This window comes from Lactuca virosa, chromosome 1 (genome assembly GCF_052849685.1).
Source record: "Lactuca virosa cultivar CGN04683 chromosome 1, Lactuca_virosa_CGN04683_v6, whole genome shotgun sequence".
Classification (NCBI taxonomy): Eukaryota; Viridiplantae; Streptophyta; class Magnoliopsida; order Asterales; family Asteraceae; genus Lactuca; species Lactuca virosa.
In genome coordinates, this window is record NC_136426.1 from 15,199,869 (window position 1) to 15,211,535 (window position 11,667).

At 32.9% G+C, this 11,667-nt stretch overlaps 1 long non-coding RNA gene across 5 annotated transcripts; it reads left to right on the top strand.

Annotated features, from left to right (window-relative positions):
- The first annotated feature begins 7,526 nt into the window (after positions 1 to 7,526).
- LOC145133128 (uncharacterized) lies at positions 7,527 to 11,350 on the top strand. 5 transcript variants are annotated; one of them, XR_013718425.1, is made up of 10 exons: positions 7,527 to 7,852; positions 8,064 to 8,139; positions 8,223 to 8,544; positions 9,033 to 9,378; positions 9,463 to 9,553; positions 9,638 to 9,759; positions 10,079 to 10,210; positions 10,308 to 10,465; positions 10,541 to 10,646; positions 10,730 to 11,350. It is a non-coding gene; the product is annotated as an uncharacterized LOC145133128 (long non-coding RNA). The 5 variants fall into 5 exon arrangements; XR_013718424.1 differs by having other exon boundaries at positions 7,528 to 7,852; positions 8,064 to 8,176; positions 8,347 to 8,544; positions 9,463 to 9,566; XR_013718423.1 differs by having other exon boundaries at positions 7,528 to 7,852; positions 8,064 to 8,176; positions 8,347 to 8,544.
- Positions 11,351 to 11,667: the final 317 nt, after the last annotated feature.

Consider the following 11,667-nt stretch of genomic DNA (forward strand, 5'->3'; position numbering starts at 1 on the left):
CTCCAAGAGAAAATTACTTGCAGATACAAAACTATAAAAAGTTGTTGAAGCTTGGTTTTACAAAAATGCCCTTTCGCTTCTGTCCATGTCTGGTTTCTGAAAACCAAGTTTGGTTTCTCTTCTCCTGTCACCAGACCTGTTAAAAGGAAATTACTTTAGTTCTTCCAAGGATGGTTTGGAGTACCACTTCTTATATAACATAGTATTGATTCACCTGTTAATTAATTTCATAGCCTGTTTAAAATTAAGAAAAAAACGACAATCATGCCATAAAAAATCAAAAAGCATTTACCTGAAGATGGCAAAAATTATCATATTTTGATGCTAAAGATAGTGCTTTAACCCTGCAAGTGAAGTTAGAAGATAAATTAGCAAACATGGCATAATATTTATATTAGAAATCATCCCTAAGCCATTTATTTAGTACTAACAAATTTACCAAGAACCACAATTAGGTTATCAAATTAATAAACAACAATTTATGGTAAAAGTATTTCCAATAAAAGTATTTCTTTTATTAAATTTCTAACATCAAAGATTCTACCAACCCAATTAACAAAACAGGAAGAATGATAATCGAAGGGAGAAAGCTTGAGATATGGCAGCTCTAAAAAGTAAAAACATGTGTTTTGTCATTTTCTCTTGTTGCTAGTATGAATTAGGGGCTGATCAGTATTGTTATTGGGAGAGGGAAAGAAAATCACACAACTTGAATACAGGTAAAGTAAACTATAAACATACCAGTAGTAGTAACAGTAACAGAAGCAATGCATGAACAATTTTACATCCCTTTTATCAAGAAATATCAATTCTACAAAACACCATCCCCTTTGTATAAAGTTATCCAACAAAAAATTGAAGAAAAAAACAAAAAACATCAACACATCAAATGAATTGATTGTGTATGTTTTTAAGTATGTCTGTAATCTGAACAAAATCAAAAACCCACCAATCACTTTACCTAATGCCATTAATATAGCAGATTTTGTTTCTATTTTCAGATACGGGAAGGCTTCCCCAAAATTCGTCGATCTCTCCTCCGAATTCTTAAGCCCGTCTGCTGCCACCTCATCGCCACCAGCAGCTCTCCATCTTCGTCTTCTCTGTTTCTATTCACGTGTAACAGATGTACTTGTGGATATGCAAGTGAGACCATATTTCTATATATTAAATACATATGCAGATCCAATCATTGAAATTCCAGTTTGTAATAAAACCCAACACCAATCTCTTCCATTATCGTCAAATGATCAATTGTTCATTACCCTTTTTCAAATGGAATATACCATCCAGGGTCAATGATCTTTAGGCTATTGGACAAAAAGTCAAAAAATTAAAATATAACTCATCTTGACATTATATCAAGCAACTGGTGGACAGAAAATGAAACATATGTTTATAGGTGTTGTATATCAAACTAATAGACACGCAAGGAAACCGACAAATAATATTGAGAATTATACGTCGATTAGTTGCGAATAATAGATCCAATTATTATTATTATATTTACCAAGTTTCGTCCAAAACCAGATCAATCCTTCACGATTAGATCTGATTATAAGAAATGAAGAAGAATATTGTCTTGTTGTTGGGCGAAATTAAATGCAAGACAGAAAAGTAAAACCGACCTGTTGATGGCTGATCTTGAATTTCAAATAACTGCACGGATCGGACTCCTGTCCTTAAAGGTTTTTACTTCGCTTCTACTGGCTGTAAGCAACAGAGTAAAACCCCAGGATTTAATGCAGATCTATCGACTTTCCAACAGCACTGGAAATCGATAAACACAAAGCGAATACTTGGAAACTGGAAGAAAAACGCAAAGAGTGGGAGAGAGCTCTGATTTTCGTGAGTAGTAAATACGGCTCCTATAGGCATTGAAATCCTGACCGATGCGTCGTGCGAAGTGCCAAGTGCGCCTAAATCGCGCTATTTCGCGCACTCACGGCGTCGGCTAGTGCTAGGCTAGGCTAGGCGCGCGTGTGGGCTTGGCCCATTCCTTGACCCACTAAAGCCTTTGAAGGCCTATCAAGGGAATAAGATTATAAACCCACAAAAGTTTCTTCCCCCCACCAATGTGGGATACAAAGGAAATTGCCAACTTGCAATTCCTTTATATATATAAAGTTCCAACAATAGGTAAGAGGAGGAATCGAAAAGCAATGAAAGATGGGGATACCTAGTTACTCTCTTTTGTCAGAGATGATGGAGAGAGTGAGAGACTTTGATGGTTCGGAATTAGTAACGACGGCAAAGGTGGTTGTCTCGACGGCTAGGTCGTGGGAGATAAGAGGGTATGGAGACGACGGCAATTCGATTTTTGTAGAGAATTGTGTGAATCCAACACAGTCGGTGTAAGGAAGGCGAGAAGTGCAGCAGACCATGGTCATCGTGGTGCCGGCTCCACTGGAGGTGAATGAGAAGTAGAACAAAAGTCTTTTCATACAGAAATAGGTGAATCTTGTATGACGGTAGATCTGTTGAGGACGACATAGTATCGGAGGCTTCGAGCGAGATAGACAATTGCTTCCAAGAACGAAAACAACAACTATCCCTAGACGGGGTTAAGAAAAGGATTGAGGGAATTTGGGTAAGCTGTAGAAACAACTTCCGTTATTGGAAAATAGAATTAGCTTTGTTTAAAACTGAATAAGGCGGTGGAACATGAGTCTTGCATCTGGTTGGAAGCGACCGGCGGTGCACATGAACATGCGGTGGATGCAAGTGTGGAGAAGGTGACCTAAGCGTGTGAGGACAGATGACCGGGAAACCGGAACTGTTCCTAACGTCCATGTTAATTAACGTCCATGTTAATTAATAGAGTATAGAGTATAGTAATTTCATGGACGAAAGTGTGAATAAGCAAAAAGTAGTGTCCACAAAATCTGAATCCCATAAACAGTATTGTTCGTAAGAACGAGGGTTTTTAATATATGTATACTAGGTTACAACCCGTGGTTTCCACGTGTAATAAAGAAAAACAATATTGATAATTAAAAATGATAATGAAAAATCAAAGATTTATAAAATTTTATTAGATTAACTAGGTTATAGCCCGTGGGAACCACGGTTATAAAAATCACTAATTTTATAATAAAAACTCATAATTATTAATCAATTATTATTATTAAATTATTAATTAAAAGATTTATGTTTTTTGTTTATATAAAATTATAATCGTTGATTCAAATAAATATGTTAAATTAATTTTCAGGATATATGAGACAATTTTTATTTGTGAATTAATGAAAAATAATGATATTGTATAGTGAAATGTAAAATTGATTATAAAAATAAAACAACTACGATAAATGAAGTAAATTAAAATTGGTATAAGACAAATTAGATAATTAAGTTGTAGAAATAAACATATATGAAAAAATATAACAAATTATAAATGAAAATTAACACCAATGTTTTATTACAAATATGAAAAAATATAACAATTTACAAATGAAAATTAACAACATGCATTTTTTTGTTTAAAAATAGAAGTCGGACGCTATTTTTTTGCTTAAAAACAAAGTAACATGCTACTTTTGTCTTAAATGAAAGTACGTCACTATAAGTGGAAAAAAATCACGTTTATATGTCATTCTAATGAATATTGCAAATGAAATAAAAGTATATTGTTATAAATGAAAAAATAGTTTATCCCACTCTTCTACCCAAACTGATATATTGTGTTACTAAAATACTTGTCCATCTTGTTAAGTTTCACTTATTCCCACATGTAAACAATCACTTCCCAAAATACCCCTCTTCTACCCAAATTGATATTTTGTGTTACCATATATTCTTTACTTCAAATCGATCAGATCAATCTCTTGTAAATGTTTTGTTGCTTCAAAAATCAGGCACCAAGAACATCATCATCAATGTATAACTTAACACATCAGATTTATGTATGTTCTTGTATAAAGTACCAACGACTTGTCTCCTGAAATGACTAAGTTGTTCATAACAATTACAAAATTCCAACAAAAGAAATCCAAGTATAAAGGTAGATGAACACCTAACAATTAGTTATTTTTCTATAAAAGTAAATAAACTTAAAGTAGAAAAGATGCAAAAAGTTTATCAAAAAGTGGAAGTACATTGTTGTAATGAAACTGGAACTGAATGTTCTAGCATCCTACTTTTAGAAAATTCCAAAAAATATGCATTTTAAAATAAAAAAGTGGTATAATACCAAAATCAGTTCATCACACACTAAATATAAAAATACATTTTTTTACCAATGATTTTCGCAATAAACTTCAAGTACCAAAGGATGTTGTCACCAATAAAACCATCTTCAAGTACCAGAGGATGCTGCACCCATTTCATCCTCACCAAAATACGAAAGCTGCAAAATTTAAAAGCATAATAGTTTAATTTTGGATACTAAAACATAATAGAAAAACAAAACAAAGGACATTCAATTTAACTTCAATCCACTATCATGTTCAATATGCAGAGTAAAATTGTAATCCATAACAATTGGTATCAGATTGATGCGATCAATCTGAAATAGAAGCATAGTTGTTTCAATCTGAACAATGATAAGAACGGTTACTTCAAGAGTAGACAGAACAAAAAGAACTAATTTTGTTTTGCAATCGAAATTTGGTAATGTTTAAACTTAAATCGGATCACTAAAAGAAGATGTTCAAAAAGTAATGAAACGGTTGGAGCTATTGATCTGCATATCCAGAGATTTACCTTCAAAGTCGATGTACCTTCAAAGTCGATGTACCTTCAAAATTGGTGCATGTGGTGATTCTGGAATGCGTAGACGCGACTTTAGTTTCAAAAACTTGATGGGAGGCAGCAGGGTTTTCTAAATTGTAAGGGTTTAAAAGAGTGTGTGGCAGTTTAATCAAGATCTAGAGGATTTAGTTTTGAAGTTTGGCGAGAATTTGAGGGACTTGGGTTTTAAATTTGGCCATAGGCTTTTGGTTAAGGAAGAAAGGAAAAATGGGAATTCATATATGTTTTTGGTTTGAGCGGAATTTCAGAAGTAGCTGATAGATCAGACGGTTTCAGAGGGTTCCGGAAGCAGTTGATGGAGTGACAAAGGTGATGGCAAGCGACGGCTTTATGGTGACAGTGGTCATCTAGGGTTTGTCTGGTGAAAGGAAGAGAGTGTAGAAGATGAAGTAGAGATATAAAAACGAAGAAAGACAATATATGGAGTAAGGGGCAAAGATTGTTCCTGATTTTATGGGATTCAAATGATTGATGTATATAAAATATCTTACAAATCGGGATTGATGTATAACAGTTGCTGGTTTTATGGATTGAGTGAATGGGCGGGAAAGTTTTTTGTTAATTGATTCACATAATGCCACATGGCAGATTGTTAGTCTAAAAGAATGTCAAGTGGATTCTAGGAGAGGTTTTTATTAGGAGTAGATAAGATACGATTGCACTTGTATTGTCTTTTCATTTAACACATCTTATCTAAAACCGATATTAAGTTGTTGAATTGCATGCTTTAGTTTTTTCCATTATTAACAAATTGTCTCCAAGTCCATATATTTTGTGATCAAACTCTCAACAATATAATTACTGATCATGGTGCTCTTATTTATTAAAATCTCTTTCTTACATATCAAAAACTATTCCTTTTACCGGTTCCTTTAAGTAGTCAAATTTAGGGTCCAAAGATGAGAAATCAGGTCCCATCTTTACTGGGTTGTCTCGTCTTACCCAATAATTGCAAACATTGATACAAGAAAAACCAAATTGTAAAAAAAACAATAAGTACGTAATCGAATCCGTTCTCAAAGCTTTCTAGATGTCATTAAATGCAAAAATAGATCATCGGCTTGATGTAAGTTAGAAAGGGGGTTGAGGCATTCGTGAACCTTGATACATCTCATGTTCTTGTTGATGGACTTCAAATGGAAATAGAAGAACCGATGAGGAGTGATGAACATGTGATCTACGGGGATGAAATATTGAAACTTACGAACTTCAATCATGAGGTGAAATGAATAAAGACTGTTTTCCTATAAAGGATTAAGAAATTACCATAGAAAGTAGTATCCAAATCCTTCAACGTTATAGAAAAGAAAAAATTAGTGAAAAAGATGACTTTTATGATGATTGAGATGAAAAGGAGATGACAAATCGAAATAGGTCAGAAGCGATTTATACTTTAATCATGCTAAATGAATCAAAGTCATTCCAAAAAAATGAATCAAAGTCATTCTGATTAGACAAAACAATTATAGATTCAACTTGTTCCTTACTAATCTTATCAATTCTTTCAAGCATTTCATCAAGCACTTGGTATGTATTTTCAAACCTGCCAATTTTCAACTTGTTCTGATAAAAAAAAGATGATCGTTTGGATCGTTTACGAGAATTTCTTCCTCCTCGGCAATAGTCAAAAATAATAACTTGATTTGGGCATTGTCGAGTATATATAGTGGCCTAATCCTTGGCACTTGTAACAATGATTTTACTTTTGACACTACAACAACTGGGACGGTCCTATTGTGGAGTTGGGTGCGGGCTATTGAACCGTGTTCATTGTTGTGGGTGATGGGGTGGTTCTTACAGTTGTTGGAATACATACAGTATGTGATACTTAATTTAGCCTTAAGCGTTGTTTTGCTTCTTGATTTTTTAAAGCACATGATTATATGTCAAATAAGCTTTCAAACTAATAAGATTGAAGACCACTCAAAAAGTATGCAATCACGTGTTCGTCTTCTTCTTTGTAATCAATTTAGCATCACATCTCATATAATGATGGTAATTATATAGTAACTAGGCGAATCCCCGCGCGTTGCGCGAGAATAGAGTTATATAGTTAAAATAATAACTTTTACCAAATTATTATTCAATATTTCTACTTTGAAACAAAATGTTAGTAGTAAAGCAAACATATAGTTAACATATTAGTTTTATTAAACATTATAGTTTAATTTTTAAGTCATTGTGATATATACAATTAGTTGATAATTTTATAAACCGTTTAAAATTGTGTAAATTATATATGAAATGAATGATAATATAACGGGTAACAAAACGTATGAACAAAAATATGAACTGCAACTTTTAGTAACATAAAAATAGAAAAACATCTATTATAACAGTTGTATTAAAAAATATATATATACAATGAATAATAAAAAATATGAAAAATAAACACTATAACTTTTAATAACATAAAAACACTAAAACATCTATTATAAAATTTATATTAACTCTTCATATTTAAATCACAAATCTCTTCAAATACATTAATGTTTTTAATGAGCAAAACTTTACAACCTTATAAAAGAAAAGAAAATAAAAAGTTATTAGTGATTACTAACTAATAATCATAAGATAAAAACTCTTGAGTTGTAACTAATAAATATACATAAATTAGAAAACTTTTGAGTTGTAGTGTGAGTTTCAAATGAATGCGATACTTGGAAATGTATATTTATTATTATTATTATTATTATTATTATTATATTCGTCTAAATAATTGAAAATGTACTTGGAAATGTATATTTCTGCGCCCTTAAGCTGTCCCGTTTATGAGAAACTTCCCTGTTTGCGTGCTTCAACTCTTTTCAGCTTCAAATACTGGGATTGAAGAAACGACGTCGTTTGGCTGCTGAAAGATGCCATCCTGCTTGCTTCCGGTCAGCCTGACATCAGGATGATGAAGAAGACTTGGTGGTGGGTTTTCCTTGTTGGCGGTGTCGTTTCTTCCGATGCTGCTTGCCACTCTTGAATCTCCTTTAATTGACACCTCTCCTTGATTGCGGCCGACTCGCCCAAAATGAGGTAATACCAACCTAACTCGATTGGGTACCGGTTTAATTACTCCATCCTACTGCAAAGAGAAAAAGCCCTAAATCAGGTACCCACATAATTTCTTCTTCTTCTTTTTCTACGATTCTAAAAAATCATATCTGGGAGCCGGCATCGCTTATTTGTTGATATGACTTTGTGAGATTCTCATGATCCTGCACTTTCCACCGCCTCTATTTTCAATCATCACATCTGCCTTGAAGCTTCTCTGTCTATACAAAACCTAATTTTCAATTGCTATTTGTCTTTCCTAATCGCAGGTAGGTATCTCTCTGTTATAGTTGCCTGCTTGTTCATCCTGACCTCACGCCAATGCTGGAGACTTCAAAATTAAAGGTTTGCAGTTCATTTGCGTAATACACATATTTCAAAGGTAATTCTTCTTTTTTTCAACCACAGTTACCTGTTTCATGTATCAGTTTCTCAAATTCTCATGATCGTGCACTTTCCACCGCCTCTATTTTCAATCATTAGATCTGCCTTCAAGCTTCTCTGTGTATACAAACCTAATTTCGAATTGCTATTTCTCTTTCCCAATCGCAGGTAGGGACCAAACTACCTTTCTGATTGTTTCTAACCCGATGGACGTTGATGAGTCAACACCAGACCGAAAACTTGAAAACCTGTAGATCAATATGCTCCATGTTGGGAGAAAGAGAAAGCAACGATTAAAAAGTTTGAGTCGGCTACAGATGGAGGGAAAACAATAGCCGGGGACTTTGAAACTGTGAGGACCATAAGGTAATTTTTATGTTAACAAAAAAAACCCTTTATTTCAATACTAGGTGATGAAGTTCTTTTTATAGTCTTACTCTTCTTATGGAAGCGTTCAACCATATATGTGGTTACAATTCACAAAGAGCATTACACATCCGCTAAGTGGCACTGAATATTTCAGCTTACAAAACGAGGATGAAGAAATTTTATATGGCATAAAGTACACTGTTATGCCACCTACAAAGCATTTCCACACCTGATAGTCACTCTATATCAAAAAAATGCTATGTTTTTCTAAAAGGCAATTCAGTATAGTCAGCTAGCCAGCCAGACACCAGCACAAACAAAATTGACTGGTTTAGCCCTTGATTTACTTTTTGCCATACATGTTTTTTTTATTTATAAGAACTTCAGGCAGTAACGGGGCATTTTTGAGTAAACTAACTTTGTTTGTGATAATTTTGCTAACTTGAAATATTATTGCACATCTCTAACTTCAAATATTATTGTAGGTTAGAATGTTATCACGTACAACATATGACCAAAGACGATAGCGAATACAAGAGAATTATGATGATGGATCAGGAAGGAATGATAGTGACAGGGCTCATTTTTAGTGATCATTTGGATAACTATGCAACCATCTTCATCCAATACCACAAGTATAATATCTCCAGCACTACTGTTATACGAAGTGATCCTAGGTTTTCTGTTGGTTCCTATCTTTTTCATGGATTTTGACCAAAAGTACTATTGTGGAAGAAATACCGGAACGTATTCCAATAACTATACCTTGGTCGTTGGAATTTACAAAATTCAGCAGACTACATGCCTATGCTGAATCAGAAAATCTGCAAAGTAAGGTTACATGTAATATTTTGATAATTTCTCCTTCCGAATAAATTATACTTGCACACTTCCTCATTAATTTTTCAATTGTAGACGTTAGGGGTATTATCTTACAATGTTTACCAAGTCAGGAACACGGTGCTGACCTTGTAACAAGACGTGATATTATCATTATCAATGAAGAGTATGCAATATAAGTATATAACTTATTTTCATTTTTCAGTTTTACTTTATTATTGAACTTTATATTTCCATACGTTTATTGTAGAAAAATATTGTTACATGTCACATTGTGGAAAGAATTTGATGAACACAAAGGGAGAATGTTGGAAGCCATAAGACAACCACCACTGATCTTTGGTTTAAAGCTAAAAGTCACAACCTTCAACTGTAAGCAACTTTTTTTAATATATATCATATACCTATATATATGGTATATATGCAAGCCCCTATTTAGCTATTCGTTTATAAGTTTACAATGTCTAAAATTAAGACTTTATGTTATAGCTATTTCACTTGCAACGATACCAAACACTCCATTCATGATCAATCCACCTATTTCTGAGGACTTGCAATTACGAAAGTTATATATATATATATATATATATATATATATATATATATATATATATAAATACTTTTGAATTTTTAATCTAAGTATATAATTTCCATATTATCATATGTGCGTTTATATATTACTAATGAACAGGTACCTGGACAACAGAACCGAAATTGATGAGTTACTACGTATGGAAAACCATAAAAATACTGAACTGCTACTCCCATATCCTCCTGATGATGTTATACTTTCCATTGGGTCGTGACTGCTTCTCCAAACATTGTAACTTACTACACTTAAATGCATAATTTACTGTTATATTGGACAAAAGGTACATGTAAATGTTGTACTTGCATAGTAACTTCATCTTTAATAACAGTTCAAGACCGCTTGGATTAAAGGGAGACTTGGACTTTCTGCAAAAGGAAGAATATTCTCGTATACAGGATGTTCGAATTGTCATAAAGCTTTAGAAGCCGACACCACATGGGTTGTCATGTGTCCTTCTTGTAAAGTCGTATCAAACATCGAGGCAATGTAAATTCTCTTTCCTTACTACTTCTCATAGTTATTAATATAAATCTATTTCTCATACAAACACTTTAATTTTAGGATACGAACAACTGTTAATTACTGATGAAAGTGGAAGTATTGAAGCCAATGAAAGTGAAAATTTGTACTTTTCAATCCAGAAGAAGTGAAAACCAATGAAAAAATTGTAAGTATAAGTAGCTATTATCTTCAAATTTGTAATAATTATTTGCTATAAAGACATTGCATAACCATTATAACATGTGACAGAGTATGGACATTCACAGTGACATTGCAGCTGCCTTCGAATTGTCAGAAGTTGTAGCCTTTGTTCGTTTGTATGATGTACGTTTCCGTGGAATGAAAGAAACGAAAGTTAGCATTGTAAAAGTATACAAAGGAGATGAAAACCCAAATATCGCAATCGTTTTACCCAAGTCTCCATCACCTACTTTACACAAACAACCTGCCATTTCTGTTGACAGCACAATATCAGCACCAACAACACATCTTCCAGACGTTACTTCAACTTCCTGCTCCAAAAGTGAAACCACACCACTTCCTACAAAGACGGAACACAATCATGAAGCTCGTGATAAAAGGCCGAAAAAAAGTCAAAATAGTTAATAGTTTGGGAAAGAATGGTTGAAGGTAGGTTGCATAAAAAATAGTTAAAGGTAGTTTTTAATGGTTAAATACATGTTTTTTGGGTCACTAAGATAGTAAACAAGTTTTTTGGGTACGTAACAATGTAAATATTAAGTAACCGTAGTTAATGGCGTAGCTTCTTTTGTTGTATATAGGCCATTACTTTTGATAGCAGCTTCTCATAGTTTGCATTGTATGTAAATACAAGTTTCTAATGAATCGGTTACCTTATATATGTATAAATGATTACCATACAAAATACTTTCTGTAGATATTAGCTACATACCATTTTCGAGTTATATGCATTTTAAATGTTACTTTTCTATTTCATCTGATTTTATAAACAACATGTATATATACATTTAACCAACTAAAATCTTATTTTTCCTTTTCACATTTTACTTGGTTTATTCTATATTTTAGGACATTTTAATTTAATAATTAAAAAATAAAAGCGTACATAAGTAAAATACACATCATCATCATCTCATTTTTATACAAACTAATATAACTTTATATTAAATGAAATTTACAATTTAATACGAAAACCATAAAATACC